The 23246-nt window shown below is 42.1% G+C and overlaps 1 protein-coding gene and 1 pseudogene across 3 annotated transcripts in view; both read left to right on the top strand.

Annotated features, from left to right (window-relative positions):
- SYNPO2 (synaptopodin 2) overlaps nucleotides 1-23246 on the top strand; it is a 163775-nt gene that overhangs the window by 54963 nt on the left and 85566 nt on the right. The gene's annotated exons all lie outside the window — the stretch shown is intronic.
- LOC116628757 lies at nucleotides 2834-17628 on the top strand (annotated as a pseudogene).

Genomic DNA, 23246 nt, shown 5'->3' on the forward strand with positions numbered 1-23246 from the left:
TGATTAAAGCCACCTGAAATAAGTTTATTGTCTCACATTCTGCTTTTTATCCTCTGGGATCTTCAGCATTCTCTGCCCTGTAAGGACAGAATCAGTATTATATTAATAAGTCCCGGACCTGAAGAAGTAATCATCACACTTCTGCTTTAGGATCTATTCCTGTGTTAGAGGGCAATTTTGAACTATATGTAAAAGTAAAACAATAATGAAAACAACTTAAGGGGATGAAATAGTTTAATTCTAGCATGTGGGATACATTTTAAGTTCTAGTAGGAAGTGCTACCATAGCATTGTGTACATATATAATTTTAGAAGGACAGTGTAGGTCAGGAATTGGCATGATTTAAGTAATACCAAGAGACAGGATACCATTATTACCATCGCCTAAATTGCTTTTGGTTTAATGTCACCCCAGCTTTGGGACCTGATTAATGTTTGGTATTTCTAGCAAAACATAAAGAATTTTACTTGTCTATAATGGTCCAAAAGGAAATTTCTTTGGCTAGTTAACCCTATAAGCAAAAGAAAAAAAAACAAAAACCCTCATTTCTTCCCTCCCTCTCTGTAGAATTTGTTTAAAGAGAGGTTCAAAGTGGTTGGTTTAGAGCCCTGGCTGGTTTAATATAACCAACTGTGATTTATGAAAGATGGAACTTTTTAAAATTGGTTGAGTGCACTAATATGATCCAGGTTGTTAAGATCCTTGTTCATAAGAATCAAGAACAAATTAATCAAGTACAGGATAAAAATTAGCAGTAGGAATGAAAGGTCACTTTTCTTGAGAAGAATAGAAGTGGTTGGGGGCGGGGCACGCCTGGGTGGCTCAGTCAGTTAAACGTCCAACTCTTGATTTAGGCTCAGGTCATGATCTCAGGGTCCTGGGGTCGAGCCCCAAGTCTGGCTCTGTACTCAGCAGGGAGTCTGCTTGTCCCTCTCCCTCTGCTCCTACCCCCTGCCCTAGCTCTATTTCTCTCTCTCAAATAAATAAATAAATCTTAAAAAAAAAAAAAAAGCGGTTGGGACATAAAGTGCTTGAGAGCCAGGTTTTATCACAGTGATTCTCAAACTTCAGAGTATGTTGCAATGACCTGGTAGGCTTGTTAAACTAGATCGCACTGTCCCCCCAAATTTCTGATTCAGTAGGTCTGGGGTAAGGTCTGATAATTGGCATTTCTAACAAGTTCTAAGGTCTATACTTTGAAAATTACTGTTTTACCCAAACAGGCCCTCCTGGAGTCAGAAGCCAAATGGTGCTCTCCTGCCAGTACTCTTAGGCCTGGGTAACATCCCTGTGCTGACCCCAAAATGAAAAGGGGGGATTTTCTTCTTTGAATGCCATGTTCTTGGAATTGTGATCATGGCTTACTTCCTCTTTTTATTCCAGAAGTATTTTCTCCACTACATCCATCTCCTGACTGTGCATGGGGTATCCATAACAAATGTACAAGTTTTTTTTTTTTTTACAGTGTGAAAGAATTGATGTATGTAATCAAGGTAATTGTAAACATACCATGTCCTGTTACTTGATTCGCTTGTCACAGCTTAACACATGGAGTAAGCGCTTAGACTTGTCCTCTTTGCTTAGCAGCTGAAGGATCTTTTTTATCCAGCCCCCCCGGAGAGCTTTAAAATAACAAAGCCTGGGTCCCATCTCAGACATATGACGTAAAAATCGCTAAGTGGGGGCTTGGCAATTAAAAGCCTTTGGGATAGTTCTAATGTGCAGCCAGGGTTCAGACCAGTGGTAACCCTGACCATGTCTTCTCACTGGTTATCAGTGGGGTGATATCACCCTCACAGGGGTGAAAATTAGTTCTTGGGGGGGCAAAATATATCTTAGGTATTATAATGGCTTGTGGACCCCCAAAGGCCACAGTACATCACAGATGTATAGTATATCTATAGTATTAGCATTTCATGGGGATGGGGGCAAAGTAGGAGAAAAAGATTCTTTAGGAAGTGATCATGAAAACGGGTTGAGAAATACTGCCCTAACCCTGAAAGACTGCTGTGAGTTTCTGGTAAAAAAAAAACAAAACTCCCTACCAATGTGTTACTTCTAAAACGCAACACGAATCTAGTTGAGTGCTCTTGCAGACACACTGTTAGGGAATTTTTTTTTTTTTTATTCTATTACCTGTTGATCATCTAGAGAGGTACTTTTACATGTATTATTGAGTTAATCCTCATTGCCCTGTATTTTTCCTTTAGAATATGCATCAAAATTATATTTAGTTTTGCTTGATTCTGGCTTCACTCCTTTTTCAAAGTATTTTATAATGAAAATAATTACTGTCTTCATGAGGCTTAGTGAAAAGTTCCATTGGAAGCTGGGAGGCAACCAGATGGCTTCAGACTGCTTTCACTCTAAACCATTATCAAATGCATTGAATCCATTTTGGAAAACATAACATTCCATTAGGAGAAATCGCAAAAGCAAGCAACCTCCATACCCTCGTCTCAATACTGTTATTTTTCTAAGGAAGTCTAGAAAATTACCATTTCATTAATTTGTACTACTACAGTTTTCAGAGTATAACTTGCCATAAAATAGGCAAATATTTAAAATACCTATGGTTGCATATGCTCTTTTGCTATTTGCAAGGGTACAAGATTGTTTTAAAAGGTACCCAGGATTTTGTTATTCAAGTATGGTGAGGCCAACAAATCAGGAGACGATCACCATTAAAAAGGTTGTTGTTACAGGCCCCAAGAGGAAGGGACACGCCAAGCCATGAAAGCCCACAGGGGAAGAGCCGGGGTTGGTCAGGAGGCAGAAGGAGACAGGGGAGAATGTGGGCAAAAGCCTTTAGTGTGGTTTCCCAGGTAAGGAATGCGCAAGGCAAGGTGAGCAGGTTTAGGGTTGGATAGTTTGAATCATCTGTGTGCTGTAGGCTATAGTGGTGGGAGAAGGAGGGGTGGTTCCTATTATCTGGGACTTCGGCCTCGAGATGATTAGAGCAAAGGAATATTCCTTCCTGGAGTGCCAAACAGAGGAGGAAGAGGGGTTTGGGACTCTGGATTGGTTGGTTTGTACATCAAAGGGGTGCTCAAATGCAAAGCAAGTTGTTTAATATCTCTGGGAATTAGCCAACCTGGGAAAGGCTGCTTCTGCTGGTTGGTAAAACCTCAGATGTCAGAGCATCAGGAAAACAGAAAATTAAAAAAATATAGTTAATGTGGTTAAATATAGTTAATACAAAGTTGTGTCCCAGAAACTCAGAGCTATAAACTAGCTTGGTTGTGGAAAAGGAGGAAGATATTTGAATGTTGTAAAAATAATGTAACCAGACACTATTAAGTCTTCCAGTCTATTTCTATACAAGGAGAAAGTTTTAACCAAGTATGAAGATGTTCACATCTTCCTGATACTGTATACATAAATCAAGAAAAGCCACTTGTCCCGAACAGTGAGACTGTTGGCGAGAGGAAGCCCATGGCGGGAGGAGTCGATGGACATTATGGCCTGGATAATTCTATGACCCGTCTTATTCCCTGTGTGCTTGCCTCGTGCAGACACAGTGTGTGTAGATGGAGGTCAGAGCAGACATACTCTGTTACCAGACAGTAGCAATACATGAAGAGACAGCAAGTTTGTTGGGACCCAACCGTGAAAATCTGTGGCTTCAGAATAGGGCCAGGACTTTCATTATTGCTGTAGTGGTTCTCTTTACTGTTCAACAGGAGGAAGGCAGCATTGTGTCCTGAAAAGAAACTGCGCTGTGTAGTAAAGTAAGCCAGGGCTGAAATTCTAAGTCAGCTCTTCACTAGCTACATAAGCTTGGACTACAGATATTACTTCTCTGGACTTGGGTTTTTTTCTTTTCTTAAAGATTTTATTTATTTCTTTGAGAGAGAGACAGAGAGACACCTTGAGCAGGGAGAGAGGGAGAGGGAGAGAGACAAGCAGACTCCCTGCTGAGTGGGGAGCTCCGTGTGGGGCTCGATCCCAGAACCCTGAGATCATGACCTGAGCCGAAGGCAGACGCTTAACTGACTGAGACACCCAGGCACCCACCCCATAGACTTGGGGGGGGGGGGGTTCATCACAAAATGCAAATTATATCTATTCTTGAGATTGGAAACAACCGAGAAATAAAACATAGGAAACAGATGAAGATTTAAATATAAACTTAAAAAAACAAACTAACTAAAGTAAGGTGAATTTGAGGATGTGGCTAAGATGTGTAGCCATAATGAGCTTCTTTAATATTTCACCCCAGAATTAAACTTCCTCACCCAGTCTCAGGCAAAGCTTGGAGAGAGCCCATTCTTTGAAACTTATCCAAGGACTAGCTGAGAATGCATCCTGAGGAAGGGTTCTTGGGGCAGGAAGAACCAGAGGGGGCTGACTTCATCGAGGCTTGCTAAGTACCTCCTCCCAGTCTCAAGGATCAGGGAGGGCGCATGCCCCTGCTTGAAGACTGAGTGAGGAGGGGTGAGAGAGGAGACAGTAGGTCCCCACCTCCCTGCTCTGGAAAAAGTACAAGTGGGGACTGGAAATCCCCCTTCACTACTTCAAGGATTATTATGAAGAGAGATTATAGATAAAATATGCAAGAGGCCTAGCCAGAAAGTAAGCATTTTAAATAAAAGAGATAGATAAATTGATCAAGACTTCACTTAGCACATATGGATTATTCCTTCTCCTGATACTGAAATTCAGTGAAACGGCTGTCTTTTTTGTCTTTATTTTTTTTCTTATACAATACCCAAGAGTAAGTTTTTTAATTTATGAGAAAAGGGGATGTACTGTCTGAATCCAAGTTACTTGTAATTATGTATTCTGAATTACCTCATATGATTCTCAAATTCCATTCCAGTAAGATTGCAGATTGGTGAAAATGCCAGAAATAATGTAATAGCAATTTTAAACATGAGTATTAAATTGTACCGTTCCATTATTCTTGTTGGTATTTTAATTGATCACTTTGGATGGTAGATATTTAATTCATCTTTCCACATAGAACAAATTAGCACAGTCTTCATTAATACATGTACAGGTCGTCAGCAAACGAGAACTTTTCCAACAATGATACTAAAACAGACTATTTAAGTGCTTTATCTGTCAGGCATTGTGCCAGGTGCTTTATAAAGCTTTAGTCCTAATTGTTTACCAACTCTAGAAGGAATTATTATTACCCCAATTCTATAAAGGAGAAAACTGAAGTTCAGAGAGATTGAGTCATTTCCCCAAAGTTATACAGATTGAAAGTTGTAAAGTCAGAATTCTAACTCAGAATCCAGCAAAGCTCACATTCTTCCCTTTAAATATGTCCTTGGCCTCCCCCTGGGAAAAAACTTCATGTGAAAAGAGAAAAAATAACGTTGTGGTTCCATTAGCATAACTAACAGAAGTGACCTTGGAACTTCACATAGTGAAAGTATAATGAAGATGGGAAGACAGCCTTTTTTAACCCTCACATATTATTTTAAACACATTACTTATTTTCAGCTAAAATGTCTGGTTGATTATCCAAACTGTGTTGAGAGTTCAGGGAAATATGAAACAAGGGTTTTTTTTTTTTTTTTTTTGCATTGATTCTAATTTGAAGCTTTTAATGGGCACACCATTGGTTTAAGGTTCTATAATATCTTGTACTTCTCTCTTCTTATGGCTTCATCACACTTGGGACAGGATAGGTGCTTGTTAAATATTCACGGACTACTTGGATGTGCTAATTAACGATTAAAGACATGGGGTTCTTAGAAATGAGTGCTAGAGGTATCAACTTCAGGCAAGAAAAGGAGAGATTCTACAGAACCCAACCTTTCTCCCAACTATAGCCATTCCTTTTGAAAATTAAAAATTGCTCATAATTGTACACATCATGAGGCTTTCAACACTTTGTACCATATAGAATATGTTATTATATTTCCATAATTTGCATGTATAATGGCCAAACCACCATGCTTATTATAGATTCCTAGGAATTAATATAGACGGCCAAGGATCACCAAAGTGAAGATCATAAGCAAGCATGAGATTGAGTGCTGATGAGCTCCACAGAGAATTAGGGATACTGATCTCCCTTGGTCCTCTCCAGTGAATTTTCCTCTGATAAAGCTGGACCCCTCTGGGCTTGGTGAGGAATGGATCAACCCCTCCCACTGGTCTCCTTTCCCCCTCACTCCTCCCAGAAAGCCAGGATTCCTCCCAGGTGCTCGCCACTCCTGACAAATAGCCCATGTCTGTCTACATAGCGACTGCTGCTCTCTCTTCAGATCCTGTACCTACCTTCTCTTCAGCATTGCCAATTACATATGCTCTTTTCATACAGGATTTACTTGTTAGTAAAATCACAGTTTTATTTCAGTTTTTAAAAATATTTAGGGATGTCTGGGTGGCTCAGTCGTTAAGCGTCTGCCTTCGGCTCAGGTCATGATCCCAGCGTCCTGGGATCGAGCCCAGCATCAGGCTCCCTGCTCAGCAGGAAGCCTGCTTCTCCCTCTGCCCCTCCCCCTGCTCATTCTCTCTCTCTCTCTCTCTCTCTCTCTCAAATAAATAAAATCTTTTAAAAAATATTTAAATATATGGATTTTCATGTAATCGTATCCTATAGTCTGTACATATCTTTAAAACAAAAAAAGATGCCTTAAAAAATAACACTTCACCTATAGATGTACCTTAAAGTCTTCATTATTCAACAGTGGGGCCTTTTCCCCAGTTTCTGTCTGTCTTTTTTTTTTTTTTTTTTTAACTTTGGGAAGATTATTCATGGGGAAAGTCCTAGGCCCTATTTCCAAACTAAACACAAATTATAATACAAAGCACACTTATATATAGACTATCACTGCCACGTAAGGAATATGTATGTCTCAAATGTGAAAGTATATTCAACTAAAAATGGGCGTTTCTGGGCTAATGAAAGTCTTGTCTGAAAGTAAGTGTGCAGCCCATCTCTCTGTCCCAGAAGAACGCTTACATTCAGTCTGGAAGAGAATGAGCAGCTGAAGTAACCCTAGGCATAAAACTGAGCTAGAGGGGAACATATATATATATATATTCTTGAAATGGATGGTATTTCTACCATCTTCCCAGATTAATAGGTGAGTTGATCAACTGTCCTTCAGCATATAGATATAGAAATGAATATAGATATATGTGTATAGATATATCAGCATGTGTGTGTATAGATCTCTCTCTCTCTCTCTCTCTCTCTCTATATATATATATATATATACACACACACACACTGGGAAATATGCAAGGAAGAATAACAGCTAACACTTCCAAAGTATGTACAATGTGCCCGGCATTGTCTAAGTACCTTATGTATATTATACTCATTTCATCCTCACGATAAGTCTATGAGGGAAGTATGATATTGTTCTCAGTTTTACAGATGAGGAAGCTGATGCATAAGCAAATACATTACCCAAGATCACACAGGTAGTAAGTGATGGACTTGAACCCAAAGAGTCTGGCTCTAGTCTTCATGCTCTTTTCCACCAGGCCAAACTGCCTCCGTCCTCAGAGAAGGTATAACATGATGGGAAGTTTAAATCGTCACATATGAAATGTGAAATACCTCCATTCCACAACATGAAGCGTCCCACAACAGTGTGTGCTTAGATGGCACGTGGACCCTGAGGCAGGGGTAGCTGCAGATTGGCAATGTCTGTTTCCCAACCATCTTACTGTGGACTGATATAACCAGGAGAAGCTTCTTAGGAAGGCAAGAATTGAATTTGGGCCTTCTTCAGTGGAAGAATTGGATGAGAGAAGCAGAAAACAGAAAGCAGTGTAAGGGGGAGAAAGGACTTGGGCCACTGTTCAGGGACCGAAATGCACAAAGCGTTACTTAAAGAGGAGCTGTAGGAAGGCCAGTCTGCTCAAAGCAACAGGGTCAACTAGAGAAAGATGGGAGATGTATTAGAAAGGTTGCTTAAATCCAGATGTTACAAGGGTGTGACTATCAGGCAAAGAATTTGGGCTTCATTTCATAGATAAAGTGGCGTCGTCTTAAGAGGTCAAGATCAAGAACGGGAAAGTGAAAAAACAGGATTTGGGGAATATTAATCTGGCAACCATGTGCAAGACTAATAGAAGGGATAATTAAAAAGGGAAGCAGGGCCCTACTCAGGAATTTGTATATTTTTCAAGATGAGGGCCCGGAATTCAATAGGTGTGTTTTAAATAAATAAAAAGGAAAGACAGCATAAATCTGGAAATATTACTAAGAAAATATCAGTAGGAATGGTCTGAATGGTTAAGGAAACCCAAGGGAAAACATCAAAGATTATTTCAAAGGTTTTAAATGTGAGTAACACAAAGTAAGATGGAGTCCATGTGAGAAGAAGATACAAACTGAAATGAGAAGAGAGATTATTTGTATTTCATCATAATCAAAATTATTCCTGATTGGGTAAGTCAATTCTCACTCAGCCAACCAATCAGTAATGCTTACTGAGCATGCGTATTCAGAACACAAGAGGAAGGAAGGTTGGTGGGAGAGGTAGAGGCAAGTGTAACTCACAGTAAAATAAACTGTAGAGCTTGGGTGATCTTAGCTCTAATTTCCTTTTCTTTTGGTACATGGACAATAGATGTAGGAAGGTGACATGGTGATAACAAGCTTATGGACTCACACAATAGATCCCAGGAGTGTCCTGACAAATTTCATCTATGGAATGGATTTTTGAACTGTGGTCTTTATTTTTTTTTTTAATTTTATTATGTTATGTTAGTTACCATACAATACATCATTAGTTTTTGATGTGGTGATCCACGATCCATTGTTTTCATATAACACCCTGTGCTCCATGCAGTATATGCCCTCTTTAATACCCATCACCAGGCTAACCAATCCCCTCACCCCCCTCCCCTCTAGAACCCTCAGTTTGTTTCTCAGAGTCCATAGTCTCTGATGGTTCATCTCTCCCTCCAATTCCCTCCCCCCATTTTTCCCTTCCTTCTCCTAATGTCCTCCATGCTGTTCCTTATGTTCCACAAATAAGTGAAACCATATGATAATTGACTTTCTCTGCTTGACTTATTTCACTTAGCATAATCTCCTCCAGTCCCATCCATGTTGATGTAAAAGTTGGGTATTCATCCTTTCTGATGGCTGAGTAATATTCCATTGTATATATGGACCACATCTTCTTTATCCATTCATCTGTTGAAGGGCATCTGTGGTCTTTATTTAGAAAACCCAATCCCCCTAAACACGGGAGTTTCCTCCCAAGGGAAGTTCACTGTGATCTTCCATGGCAGGGACCTCCTGGGTGCTTCTGATTTGAAAGGCTCTTGAGAATCAGTGAAGAGAATTAGGAGGTGCACTGGGGTCCATCAACACACCCACCCAGGAAATCAGAGGCCAGGTCTCACATCTCTCTGGCCTTTGGTCAGTATGTAAGAGCATGTGCTTGGGAATTAGATCTGGATTCAAACCCTAGCTCCTCCATTTATCAGAATTATGATTTGGAAAGTCATTTAATCATTTATCATCTATAAAGATGGAAGTTATAACCCTATATCAATGTTTATTGTTAAATGCTCTGTTCATGTGACACACTGTTTTATTTTATTTTATTTTATTTTATTTTATTTTATTTTAGAGAGAGAGAGAGTGAGCATGCTCGGAGGGGAGGGGCAGAGGGAGAGGGAGAGAGAAAATCCTAAGCAGGCTCCACACTCAGCACGGAGGCCAACATGGGGTCCATCTCACGAACTTAAGATCATGACCTGAGCAGAAATCAAGAGTCAGATGCTTAACCGACTGAGCCACCCAGGCGCCCCCATGTGACACACTAAATACATGAGAGCTACTCTATTATTTAAGGAGGTCCATGGAAAGAAGAGTGCTTATCTTAGTTGATTCTGACCCCTGAGTAGTGTCAGAAGGGCTCAATCCAGATTCTTTTACTACATAATAAAATGGCTTGCATCTTTGACCCTATCAAAGCCCTTCCATGCCCACCAATCATGTTATTCTCACAACAGACCTGTGAGTTAGTCAGTGTGTTTGTTAGTCCTCCTTTTTGCAGATGGAGAGGATCTTCAGAAAGGGGCAAAGAGTTGTTTCAATCCTAAATGAGGTCACAGAGCCTGAACTGGAACCCAGGGCTGCTCACTCCTGTCAGAGCCTGATGGGAAAAAGCCTGCCGCCAGTTTTCTTGTGAAAATACCCGTCCACTTATGTAGTGAACATAGTGCAGAAATGAGCTAATTCTCTAGTCACATCAAAGAGCTGCTTGCTGAACTTTTGACTTTTGGCAAGTCTTAGCCTCAGCAGTTCCTTGACATTCTTTCTACTTTAACTTTTAGTTTTCAAGGCACTTTTAAATTTATTCTTAGCATTCTTGAAGAGTAGGCATTTTTTTTTTATTTTTTTCACTTCTCAAAAAAGTATGTAGTTATGTTCCCATTAAGTCCCCATTACCCATCCAAATACTTACTCAAATCAGAATGTTGGTTTGGATATATGTGGTGTGTGTATGGAGGAGGGGCGCGTGTTAGTTAACATGAGGAAAAGGAAAGTGCAAGTAAAATTAATCTCAAAGACTTTGAGATATGTCATACTACTCTAAATCTTCTGATTTTAAATATAAAATATGCTTTTCTTTAATTTTGTATACCAAGTTAATTAATTGGTCCATTATTTTTTATAAAGATTTTATTTACTTATTTGAGAGAGAGAGAGAGAGTGAGCATGAGCGGGGTGGAGGAAGGGCAAACGCAGAGGGAGAAGCAGAAGCAGACTCCCCACTGAACAGGGAGCCCGACTCGGGGCTCGATCCCGGGACCCCAGGATCATGACCTGAGCCAAAGGCAGCCGCTTAACTGACTGAGCCACCCAGGAGCCCCCAGTCCATTATTTAATAAAATTTTGTACTTGCTTGGGAAGCATAAGGTCCTACACAAGCAGGTTTCAGTCTTAGGTAACTTTGTTTACCTCTTAGGACCTTGCGGCAGGTAGGAGAGGGGGTGGGAAAGAGAGGGGGTCAAAAGTATGACAGCCATTTCTGAATCCATCTCTTGTGAGATCAGGATCCCAAACAGCTCTGCTCTGCAACTTGTCCATAGTTGCATAAGTGGAGGAAAACTGTAGAAAATTCTCCACACCTCCTCTGGCAGTCTTCAGCCATCTCAGACTGCTTCAGTCATCATTTCTCTTCTAGAAGCAAGATGACTTTGTTAGAAGAATAGTTGAAATTTTCCCTCAATTTGCTCCCCCTCGAATTTTTGAGGGTTAAGTCCTAGAATGATCTGCCAGCTACCAAGGGAGACACACTTGGGAAAAAGGAAAAAAAAAGACCAGTGTTCCTGCATTCTGAAGTCATACATTCAGTTTTACTTTGATTTAAAATATATGTTTCCCCAAGGCACCAATTTTTATGTTCTAGGACAGATGACATTTTGACCCTATGTGATATATCTCTATTCAAAGGATTTTAGGATATGTTTGTTCGTCAGTAAGTAAAGGTGAGATGTATTGACTATAAAGTTATTGGTAACACAGAATTTCTTATTTTTATGAAAAGACAAGGAGTATATTTTCCCTGGGAGTGAGGAATAAATTGCAGCACCGAGATGTATATCCCATCCCCACATCAAGGCATTGAAGGAAAGCAGCTCCCTCCAATCATCACTCTCCATCCTTTTCACTTCATGGACCAATCATGGAGGTTTGCATCCTAAATTTAACTTTAGAAGTTTGCTGCAAGTTCCAAAGAATTCCCTAAACAGGTTTCAAATGTTAGCGCTTTGTGGGCTTGGGAATGAAGAATTAAAAGAAGAGCAATGATTACCGTTACGAAAAAAACTTGGCACAAAATGAAACAGGTTTTCACTCTCTCTCTCTCTCTTTCCATGTACTCACCTAAAGCAATAAATGTGTGGGTGATTACCCCTGAGTTTTCCCAATAATCTCAAGGCAGTTTAATGGCATGGGCAATGGGCTTTTTAAAAGATCACTATAAACATTCATTTCAATTCAAGGAGTATCTTTTAAACTTACTCTGGGACAAATCTGGTACAAAGAAACATGCGAGGTACAGAAGAAACTTGACCCCCAGGCCCTCTCTGATTGTGACCATCCTGCTGCCCAGCCATTCTTTCCTAGCTCCCCCTCCTCTACCAACTTATGCATGTTGGAGTCTAAGGCCCTATACTTGGAATGTCCGTCTTGGAGGAATCTTTTGTCTTCTCTACGCTCTCTCCCTACGTGTAGTGGGCTGAATGGTGGTCCCAAAGAAATATGTTCACACCCTAATTTCCAGAACTTGTGAATGTTAGTGAATGTTACCTTATTTGGGAAAAGGGGTCTTTGCAGATGTAATTATGTTAAGGAATTTGAGATGAAGAGATCATGCTGAATTATTCAGGTAGAACCTAAATCTAATGATAACTGTATTTATAAGAAACACACAAGGGGAGGGGCACCTAGGTGGCTCAGTCGGTTAAGCATCTGCCTTTGGCTCAGGTCATGATCTCAGGGTCTTGGGATTGAGCCCCTGCATTGGGCTCCCTGCTCAGCAGGAAGCCTGCTTCTCCCTCTCTCTCTGGCCCTCTCCTCCACTTGTGCTCTCTCTCCCTCTCTCTCAAATAAATAAAATCTTAAAAAAAAAAAAAAAAGACACACAGGGGAGATTTGACAGACAGAAGGGGAGGAGGAAATGTGACCAAAGAGGTAGAGCTTGGAGTGATATGGTCACACAAGGCCACAAGTCAAGGATTGCTGACAGCCTCCAGAAGCCAAATGAGCGAAAATATGCATTCTCCCCTAGAGTCTCCAGAGGGAATGCAGCTCCTACAGACACCTTGATTTTGAACTTATGGCCTCCAGACTGTGAGAGAATAAATTTCTATTGTGTGTGTGTGTGTTTTTTTTTTAAGATTTTATTTATTTATTTGACAGAGAGAGACACAGCGAGAGAGGGACCACAAGCAGGGGGAGTGGGAGAGGGAGAAGCAGGCTTCCCGCTGAGCAGGGAGCCTAATGCGGGGCTCGATCCCAGGACCCTGGGATCGTGACCTGAGCCAAAGGCAGATGCTTAACCGACTGAGCCACCCAGGTGCCCCAAATTTCTATTGTGTTAAGTCACCAGTTTATAGTCATTTGTTACAGCATCCACAGGAAACTCATACACTAGGTGACCTCATCTAATCTCTCATCTTCATATTCCATCCATAGATTCAAATTTTCAAACCTGACCTCTCCTCAGAGTGCCATACCCAACATATTATCTAACTGCTTACTGGACATCTCCACTTGGATATCAAGAGATATCTCAAATTTAATATAGCTAAAGGAATTCTTGATTTCCAACCTTTAAACTCACAAATCTACTTCCAAGTCTTCCCCATTAATAAATGTCACTGCTACCTCAGGTTTAAGGCTAGTTCCAACTACTTCATGGCTCTAGCAAAGAACCTAAGCATCATGCTTGATTCTTTTTTTTTTTTTTTTAAGATTTTATTTATTTATTTGACAGAGAGAGACACAACGAGAGAGGAAACACAAGCAGGGGGAGTGGGAGAGGGAGAAGCAGGCTTTCCACAGAGCAGGGAGCCCGATATAGGGCTGGATCCCAGGACACTGGGATCATGACCTGAACTGAAGGCAGACCCTTAACGACTGAGCCAACCAGGCACCACACCATGCTTGATTCTTCTTCTCAATACCTGCCACCTAATTCCTAGATGAATCCTTCCTGGCTACTACCTTAGTCCATCGTCTCTGACTCAGGTTTCTGTTACAGACTTCTAATTCTCTCTGCCTCTACTCTCGTCTCTCTCCACTAAAGCCAGCATAAACTTCCTACAGTGTAACTCAGATCCTATTACTCTCTGCCTAAGATGTTTTAATAGCTTTCTATTACAGTTAGAATAATATCCAAATTTCTTACCTTGGTCTACAATAATGGTTCTCAACTGGAGGCTTTTTTGCTCCGCATTTTGTACTTGCCCATTTGGCAATCCCCATTTGGTAATTGCAGATGCTTAGGTTCTTTGATTGTCTCTAGGGAGAGCCTACTGGCGCCTAGTGGGTAGAGCCCAGGAATGCTGCTAAACATCCTACACCGCACAGAACAGCTCCCCATTGTAAAGAATTATCTGGTCCTAAATGTCAGTAGTGCCAAGGTTGAGAAATCCTAGCCTGCAGAGTCCACATGAGCTGATTGTTATCTGCCTTCTGTTGTCTCATTTCCTTCTACTCTTCCTTAAATATGCCAAGCTTGTCCACATTTCAGAGCTTTTGCATAGACTTTGGGATGAAACATATTTTCCTAGATCTTTGCATCTCTGTATCTTCATTATTCAGGTGTGAGCTCAAATATTACCTCCTCAGAGAGGAATTCCCCATCTCAAGTGGCCTAAACCATCCTACCCCCAGTTGCTCTATCACATTAGCCTATTTTTACCTTCTATATTATTGCTCTAATTGGTACTTTAACTTAATTATATCGGTGTTTGTCTACTGTTGGCTTCTTTGCTCAAAGATTTAAGGTCCTCTAAGGTCTTCCAAGCTCTTTGCTAGTTGCACCTGCTGCCGTACCTGGCACAGAGTAAGTGCTCAGTGAATATTTATCAAATCACTGGCATACAAATGTAAAGCCATAGAGGATAATTAAATAGCTCATAAAACGTTTGGTGCCAAAAGTGATGCGGTGAATCACCAGGAAAGCAGGTTTATTTCTAGCCCTTGTTAATTTCTAGTATATGGCTCTGGGTGTTACCTCCATTAAAGACCTAACTCCACTGACAGAAGGAGTGGTTGGGATGTTAAGCCTACCTTGTTTGTAGAAAAGATGTAATTTTACCTTTGACTCTATTGTTCCGAAGACATAGCAGGCTTTCAGGTAGTAGATGGCTGGTAATCAGTTGTTTATATGGTTGTGGATTTTGAAGCATCCACATAGAAGTAACAGATGAATCCTTAAAAGCAGAGAAGTCCACTGAGGGATTGCTTTCAGAGAGAAAAATCACGAATTTGCTCTGAAAGAACCTAGTGTTAGGAACAGAGAAGAAAGAAGGGTCAAAGGAAATAGAGAAAACTGGTTAGAAAAGTAATAGGAAAACAAAACAAAACAAAGTCTCTGAGGGCCCAGGTCATGGAGTGAGAGAAGACAGCCAATTTATAAAAAAACATTGTTAACCCACCTAGAAGCCAATTCTCAGCTCCTTCTTGAACCTCTGTCAGCTTCAGTCTATTGGCTTCCTCTCCAGCCTCCACCATCAGGGTGACCCAGAAGTCCTACGAGTTGTCCACCTCTGGCCCCCAGGGCCTTCAGCAGCCATTCCTACACAAGCATGCCTGGCGCCCACATCAGCTTCTCCACTTTCTCTCAGGTAGGCTGCAGCAGCAGCTTCCGTGGTGGCCTAGGCACCAGCATGAGTGTGGTCAGGAGTTACGGCAGGGTGCGGAGTGTGGGGGGCATCACAGCTGTCTCAGTGAACCAGAGCCTGCTGAGCCCCCTTAAGCTGGGGGTGGACCCCAACATCCAGGCTGTGTACACCCCAGAGAAGGAGCAGATCAAGACCCTCAACAACAAGTTTGCCTCCTTCATCGACAAGATGCAGCACCTGGAGCAGCAGAACAAAATTCGGGAGACCAAGTTGAGCCTCCTACAGCAGCAGAAGACAGCTCAGAGCAACATGGACAGCACGTTCAAGAGCTCCATCAACCACCTTCCAAGGCAGCTGGACACACAGGGCCAGGAGAAGCTGAAGCTGGAGGTGGAGCTTGGCAACATTCATGGGCTGGTGAAGGACTTTAAGAATAAATACAAGGAGGACCATGAGAGACTATGGACTCTGAGAAACAAACTGGTGGTTCTAGAGGGGAGGGGGGTGGGGGGATGGGTTAGCCTGGTGATGGGTATTAAAGAGGGCACGTACTGAATGGAGCACTGGGTGTTATACGCAAACAATGAATCATGGAACACTACATCAAGAACTAATGATGTAATGTATGGTGACTAACATAACATAATAAAATAAAATTTTAGGGCGCCTGGGTGGCTCAGTTGGTTAAGCAACTGCCTTCGGCTCAGGTCATGATCCTGGAGTCCCGGGATCGAGTCCCGCATCGGGCTCCCTGCTCGGCAGGGAGTCTGCTTCTCCCTCTGACCCTCCTCCCTCTCATGCTCTCTGTCTCTCATTCTCTCTCTCTCAAATAAATAAATAAAATCTTAAAAAAAAAAAAAAAAATAAAATAAAATAAAATAAAATTTTAAAAAAAAGAATAAATACAAGGAGGAGATCAAAGAGCATGCAGACATGGAGAATGAATTTGTCTTCATCAAGAAGGATGTGGACTAAGCTTACATGAACACGGTAGAGCTGGAGTCCCGCCTGGAAGGGCGGACCGATGAGATCAGCTTCTTAAGGCAGCTGTATGAAGAGGAGATCCATGAGCTGCAGTCTCAGATCTCGTTCACATCCATGGTCCTGTCCATGGACAACAGCCACTCCCTGAACCTGGACGGCATCATCACCAAGGTCAAAGCCCAGTATGAGGAGGACATCACCAACCACAGCCAGGCTGAGGCCAGACCATGTACCAGATCAAGTACGAGGAGCTGTAGACATTGGCTGGGAAGCACAGTGATGACCTCCATCCCATGAAGACAGTTTTCTGAGAAGAAACAAATATAAGCCAACTCCAGGCTGAGATCGGGGACCTCAAAGGCCAGAGGGCTTCCCTGGAAGCCACTATAGGGTGAGCAGCGCAGGGAGCTGGCTGTTAAGGATGCCAATGCCAAGCTGGCCGAGCTGGAGGCTACCCTGCAGCAAGCTAAGCAGGACATGGTGCGGCAGCTGCGTGAGTACCGGGAGCTCCTGAACGACGAGCTGGCCCTGGACATTGAGTTCGCCACCGAACATGAGTATCCATACTAAGACCACCAGCGGCTACTCCAGTGGGCTGAGCTGGGCCTAAGGAAGCCTCACCAGTCCTGGCCTCAACTATGGCCCGAGCTCCTTCCAGCCTAGTTTTGGCTCAGCAGGGGCTCCAGCTCCTTCAGCCGTGTGAACCCCAACAAGGCTGTGGTTGTGAAGATCGAGACTGTGATGGGAAGCTAGTGTCTGAGTGGTCTCATGTCCTGTCCAAGTGAAAAACCACTGTGGTCCCTCCCAGCCTCCCATCTCCTGTGGCTGCCATAGAGCCTTGTGGAAGGAGCTGTGCCAGGGAGCATCAGGAACAGGAGAGCCACCTAAGGCTCAGCCCCAGTCCTCAGCCTACCCTTGGGGGGGAGTCTACTGCCCTGGGTACCCCCTCGCCCATGCCCCCAACTAAAAGCCAATTCAAATGTCTTTTCCCAAATAAAGCCTCTGATGGCTCTGCCAGTGTTCCCCTCACACACACCAGTAAAAATAAATAAATAAATAAAAGAAGAATTGCTGATGCATTTTTGGAACTTTGTGCTTTTGTGTTGGGGGTACACGTTCCTTCCATTAGCAGTGAATAACTGAAAAGTTTTTGGCAAAGCAAAAATAAATTTAGCTATAAAGAAGTACCTACAAACAGAGAAGGTAATGAAAATATTCAGTTCTTACTTTCTAAAAATGTTAACCCTGCTATGAAATTCCTGTAATCCTAAAGGGTTTTGGGATAATCCTCAGACTGCTAATTTTTCTATTATCTATTTTACTTATTAGGAAAAAGTCTGATAATTTCTAATAGCTTCAAAGTGTTGGAGATAGAAGTTATTCTGTTCCCTTTCACCCTGTGTTGAGTGGTTGAGAAATCATCAAGGGAGATTGGCAAAATTAGGAATTGGCAAAAGCTTCCATCTGCCCCAAACTGATCCAGTCCTGTTTCCATGTTTGGAAATGGTTTCTTGAGCTTATCCACACTTTGTTGGCAGGTCATATCTTTGCAGGATGACAGGCACTTTTCTTTCTACCACCCGCTAGCCATGATCCTGGCCTTGGGGAATGCAAACCGTCTGTCATGTCCAGAATCAGAGGGCAAATAAACTGAGGACCAAGTGAAATTATGGGTGCAGCCATTGTGTATGAACTAACTGCTTTGCAACCACACATCATTGAGCTTGCCTTATAGAGGCGTATTTTGTCCCATCATATGAAGAGAGAAGTGAAGGAGAGGACATTTTTGAAACATGGGTACAGAAGGAGAATTTAATATATCTGATAATGAACTCAATTACTACATTTTATTCTAAGAAAGAATCACTTCTGTAACACTTTTAGGGAGAGGATACATTGTTGTGCCCAAAGTCAGATACTTTGCAGGAGGCATCCTGGGCAGATATCTAACCCCTTAGACCATTACAGTGAGTAGGCAGACCGTTCTTTCTGTCCTACTTAAGCACATTTTCATCTAGGAGAAACTAAACTTTAATCCTATCTACAATTTCAGAGGTGGATTAGTTCAGTTTAAGGGCATATTGATACAAGCCAGCAGACTCAGAAATCATTTTGCCTGACTTACTGATCAGTAACTGCTGTTTCAATGTTTAATATATCTTCAACAATAAGAGAAACTTAAGACATTGGGATTTTCATGGATTTAGACCTGGTCCCAGCAATTATTTTTAAGTTTTGTATCTTTAACTTTTTAAAAAACATTAGATTTTACTTATTCCTTCTGTCGATTGATCAAAAACAAAGGGAAATGAGGATCAACTGGCTTTTTAAAATTGGTATTATTAAATGTTGTTAGGATTCATTCCACTGTCTGTAAAACCTTCATTGTAAGGGTGTCTCTCCCAATCTTCGGACCTAACAACTTGCATTAAGTGTTTTGCATAAAGTTCTGGGAAACCTGTATTCACCAGTTAAGTACTGGCTCTAGGCAAACTCAGAAGCTTAGAGACCAGAACTGTCCTGGGAACATCCTGTCCTTGAAATGTGAATATTTCTAATCAAGTGCTGGCCAGGCGATGCATGCCTTTCCCTGAGACAGGCCTAGCAGGCCTAGTAGGATGCGCATGGCCTTTGCATTAGAGGAGGATCACCTTATGAAGACCATCCACCAGGCTTTGGAATTTCAACCTAATTCTAGAACATGGAGCAGATGCCAAAGGAGGTTTTAGAGGGTAAGAGATAAACCAGAGATAAAGGAAAAAACAAAACAAAACAAAAACATTGCCTGAGGAAACCTTCAGGTTTTATATATTAGGGTTGGATTCTCATTCTCTCCCTCCATCCTTCCCTCTCTCTCTCTCTGTCTCTATTTCTCTCTTCCTTCCTCCTTCTCTCCCATTGGATTCTTTCATTAACCATAGGTGGTTCTTAATGAAGAAGATCTGTGATAAAAGCATTCATCTATTCATTCAACAAATACTAACTACTCTCTGTTAGACACTGTGCTAGAGATATTGATGCTCTTACAAATAAGAAAACCCCTGCCTTCAAGGAATGCATAATCTGAAAGGCATCACAGACAAGAAAAATAACCTTTATGGCAGGATGCATAATGTGTCCCAGGTATTAGCTGGGACCTCCTGGCCCCTTGGGACCTGGCAAAGACGAGCCTCACAAAACTCCCATTTCATGTCTCTCTGAAGGCCAAAGCATGTTCCCAAGATTCCTGTTACATTCGCAGTCAGCTTTGCTCTGATTTCCTGCTTTCTGATGTTCTCTGCATCTTGTAGATGTTCTTTTATTTCTGTTCTGACATAGACCCAGGGTTGGGACAACTCCTCTTCTGTTCCCTCCCACACCCGGGTGGGCCTCTCTTCCTCCCACACAAAAGAATCATGAAAATAAGGTTATTATACTGATACTATGTTTTAGAACTTGAACTGAGAGTTTTGGGGTCATGAGAGAGCACAGTAATAAACTTCAAATGACATAAGGCACATTCCTGTCGTGGGGTCTATCTGGTACCCATCACCGGGGCCTTCTCAGTGTCTGCTTCACTTCACAGAGCACTCAGATGTCCTCCTGCCTTCTCTTCTGCCTCCTGATTCTCTTCCTCATGCCATCCCTCCTGCACTGTATTCTGCCTCTCCCCCCACACTCCAGTTCTGGAATATTCTTGCTCTCTATTATCCAGAGTAAGGCTTTCCTTGTCATGCACTCCAAAATTCAAGCGCAAGCCCATCTTGTTCACACCTAAATCCTTCCTGGTACTTAGGCAATGGGCCTTTCATGTTCTAGAATCCACTTTCTGTTCTCCATATAGAAGGCAGTGTAGCTGCATACTGTTTTCCCCTCTCTTTTATCTGTACTGATTGACTTATACACTCATTCAACAATATTTGTTGGATGTCTGCTGTGGATCAGGTACCACTCTGGATGCTGAGAGTAAAACTGTGTACGAGATGGACACAGGTCCTATCCTCATGAATTTACATTCCAGGAAGAATGTACAAGATGCTAAGAAGAAACAGAAAGGCCCCACCTCATTCTGGGATAGGATTGCACATCATGGAGAGCTAAGTCTGACAAGACAAGCAGGATTAATCTAGGTCACTCAAAGGATAGCATTTCAGACAGAGGGACTCAATGACAAAAGTTGGCTCTGAAGTTCTCCACCATTCAGTCGAGCTGCTGGAATGAAAAGGGAAACAGAAATTGTGGTTTATTTCCAACATCTCTCCCTCCAGCTCCCACACCTCCATACTCAAGCAATAGCTTTTGAGCAGAGTTGAGGTATGAGCTCTCTAATGAGGAAGACAAGGCACAGTCTCCTACCCTTTTCAGTTTCTGGGTGGAGTCAAGGGTCTGACAGTCTGGTTTGAATTGGTTTCTCTTTCCCAGAGGCTGGGCCCTGGAGCACAGCTCTCTCCTCACCCAGGTAGATCCCAGGGAAGGAGCTTCTCTGCAATCTTGTCTTGGAGAATGGAAGTCAGGATATGGCTGGAGGGTTTGGTCATGCTCATAAAGAGCTGTGAGATTTGGAATTGGGTCCCAGGGCTGTTGTTAGTTTATATGGAACATTTATGCAAAACTGAAAAACAAAACAAAGCAAAACAAAACCCTGCCACTTCTTCTGGGATGATGCAACCCATGGTCAGGGTACAGGCTTTGAGAAAGGAAAGGTCCCCTCTACCGGGGTGCTGCCTAAACGAAAGGTAATCCACTTTGTCCCAGGTTGTGCAGATTCTATAAATGTAGTTTGAATAGATCGATGAGGTTCTTATAGTACCTAAATCCATGGATATACTCAAATTGTAGGTCTTTCCTCACAAGGCTCTGAATGATTAGCTGATAAAATGGCAGTGTTTAAGGAACTGTACATCACAATCGGTACATCTTTTCCGTTCTTCTTATCCAATTACTTAAAAGTAACAGTAATAATGGTTAACCTTTATTGGGCATACTTGACATGTTCCAGGCACTGCACTAAGTAGTTTATAGAGATTAACTCCATGAATTCTTACAACAACCCTATGACTTACACATCATCAGTCCCATTTAATGTTTCAGAAAACAGAGGCCTAGGTGGTTGAACTCAGCTAGTGAGTGGGTTTTAACTTAGAGCCCATTTTAACTCCCACTCTATACCGCCTGTTTTCTTTTCTTTCCCTGCTTTCTTCCTTTCTCTCTCCTCCCTCTCTCTCCTGCCCCATGGGAACAAACCCTTGCAGAGAAGCCAGGTCAATGAGGTATGCATTGTGCTTCCTGATAACTCTATGATTGACCTCTGATTTCTGAACGGCCCTGAGACTGGGCTTTCTAAACAAATAGCTTCCCTTTGTTGTTTGGCGTATGCCGAAGAGTTCAGGATTCTGAAAATCCTGGTTTCAGGTTTCCAAACCAGTAGGTCATGCCCAGAGCCTAATCCTTGCCGGGTGGTAACATGTCACCACACAAGAAAACATAGCTGTACTTGGCCCTTGGCAGGAGGCTCTGTGGCTTTTCTGGCCAGCCCAACCGAAGGCACAGTGGAGAAGCCCCCATCCATGGTCATTTCTAGAGAACTCTTCGCCATGTGGGGAAAACAGATATAGAATAGTACCTGGTAGTTTCTCTACAAAAGGCTCCATGTTTTCCTTATGTTTTTGGCACACCTCAGGATAATTCCCTTAGGTACTAGCCATCTCCTCAAAAAATCATAAGATACACAACATTTTAACCAAAGTTTGTAGATAAAAACTGGGGCCACAATAGTGGTACTCCCCTTGACTTGGCTTTGAAAAACCTTTATACTCTAAAAAAAATGTAGCGTCTACTTGAAACATAGATCTATTCATGCACCTTTAATCTTTGTTAAAGATCGTGATATAATGAAGATGCATAGCTAATCCAGAAAATGTCTAATTTTGGTGAAAAATGTACAACATCCAATATATTAACTTCCAAATAAGATAACCTGGTGCTCTCAGTTATTGGTTTCCAAAGACTCGTTGAACATTTCCTTGTTTGGCTTTGGAGGAATTTGCTCTGGGATTTCAGCCTGGCCCTTGACTTGCTGAAAGACTACAGACTTAGAGCAAGCAGGCAGAGAAGCCAACTAGCGAAAATGAAAGTAAGAGGTCCTGGGCCCGATGCTTAGTGTGTGTTCTTTAAAGAAGGAAAAACTCCTGCAGGGTCAGGGGAATGTCACTGGCAGCCCCAGAACTTGGGAACGCCAATCAGACATCATGTACTCCAGACAGATCAACAAAGTCCAGAGGCAAAATGTTTCATTGTAACTGATACAGCAGTGTCCTGGCTTCTCTGAGATGTCTTCTCTCCCAGAGGTTGTTATTTTACCATTAGCCATTTAACCCTTTCCCCTGATGTTGACATACCTAACTCAGTAGGGAAAGTGAGTGGTAGATCTTCCAGACCGAAGCCCAGGCTTGGAAGGTTACAGCTAAGAAAGCATCCGTAGCCAGGTCCAGTCCCATTTAGTAAAATTTCTAACCATGATACAGTGCTGGGGCATGCCCAGAAGGGAACCAGATATGCATGCATTAGCTGAGGTGAAAAGAACAGTGTCTTCCTCTTAGTTGGGGTTGGGGTAGGGGTCAGGGAGTGACAAGGTCTTATTTTTGAAAATTGTGAAATAAATATTGATTAAAATGTGTAACATTAACATCTCCTCACCTCTTGAGAACTTTTACAGAGAGTGATTGTGAACACTATTGCATTTTTCTTTTCTTTGTTTTAAAGATTTTATTTATTTATTTGACACACAAAGAGAGAGAGAGAGAGCACACACAAGTAGGCAGAGTGGTAGAAAGAGGGAGAGGGAGAAGCAGGCTCGCCACTGAGCAGGGAGCCCAATGAGGGACTTGATCCCAGGATCCCGGAATCCTGACCTGAGCCACTTAATCGACTGAGCCACCCAGGCGCCCCTCTACTGCATTTTTCTTTCCTTTTTTTTTTTTTTTTT

Source organism: Phoca vitulina, unplaced genomic scaffold (genome assembly GCF_004348235.1).
Source record: "Phoca vitulina isolate PV1807 unplaced genomic scaffold, GSC_HSeal_1.0 scaffold3, whole genome shotgun sequence".
NCBI lineage: Eukaryota > Metazoa > Chordata > Mammalia > Carnivora > Phocidae > Phoca > Phoca vitulina.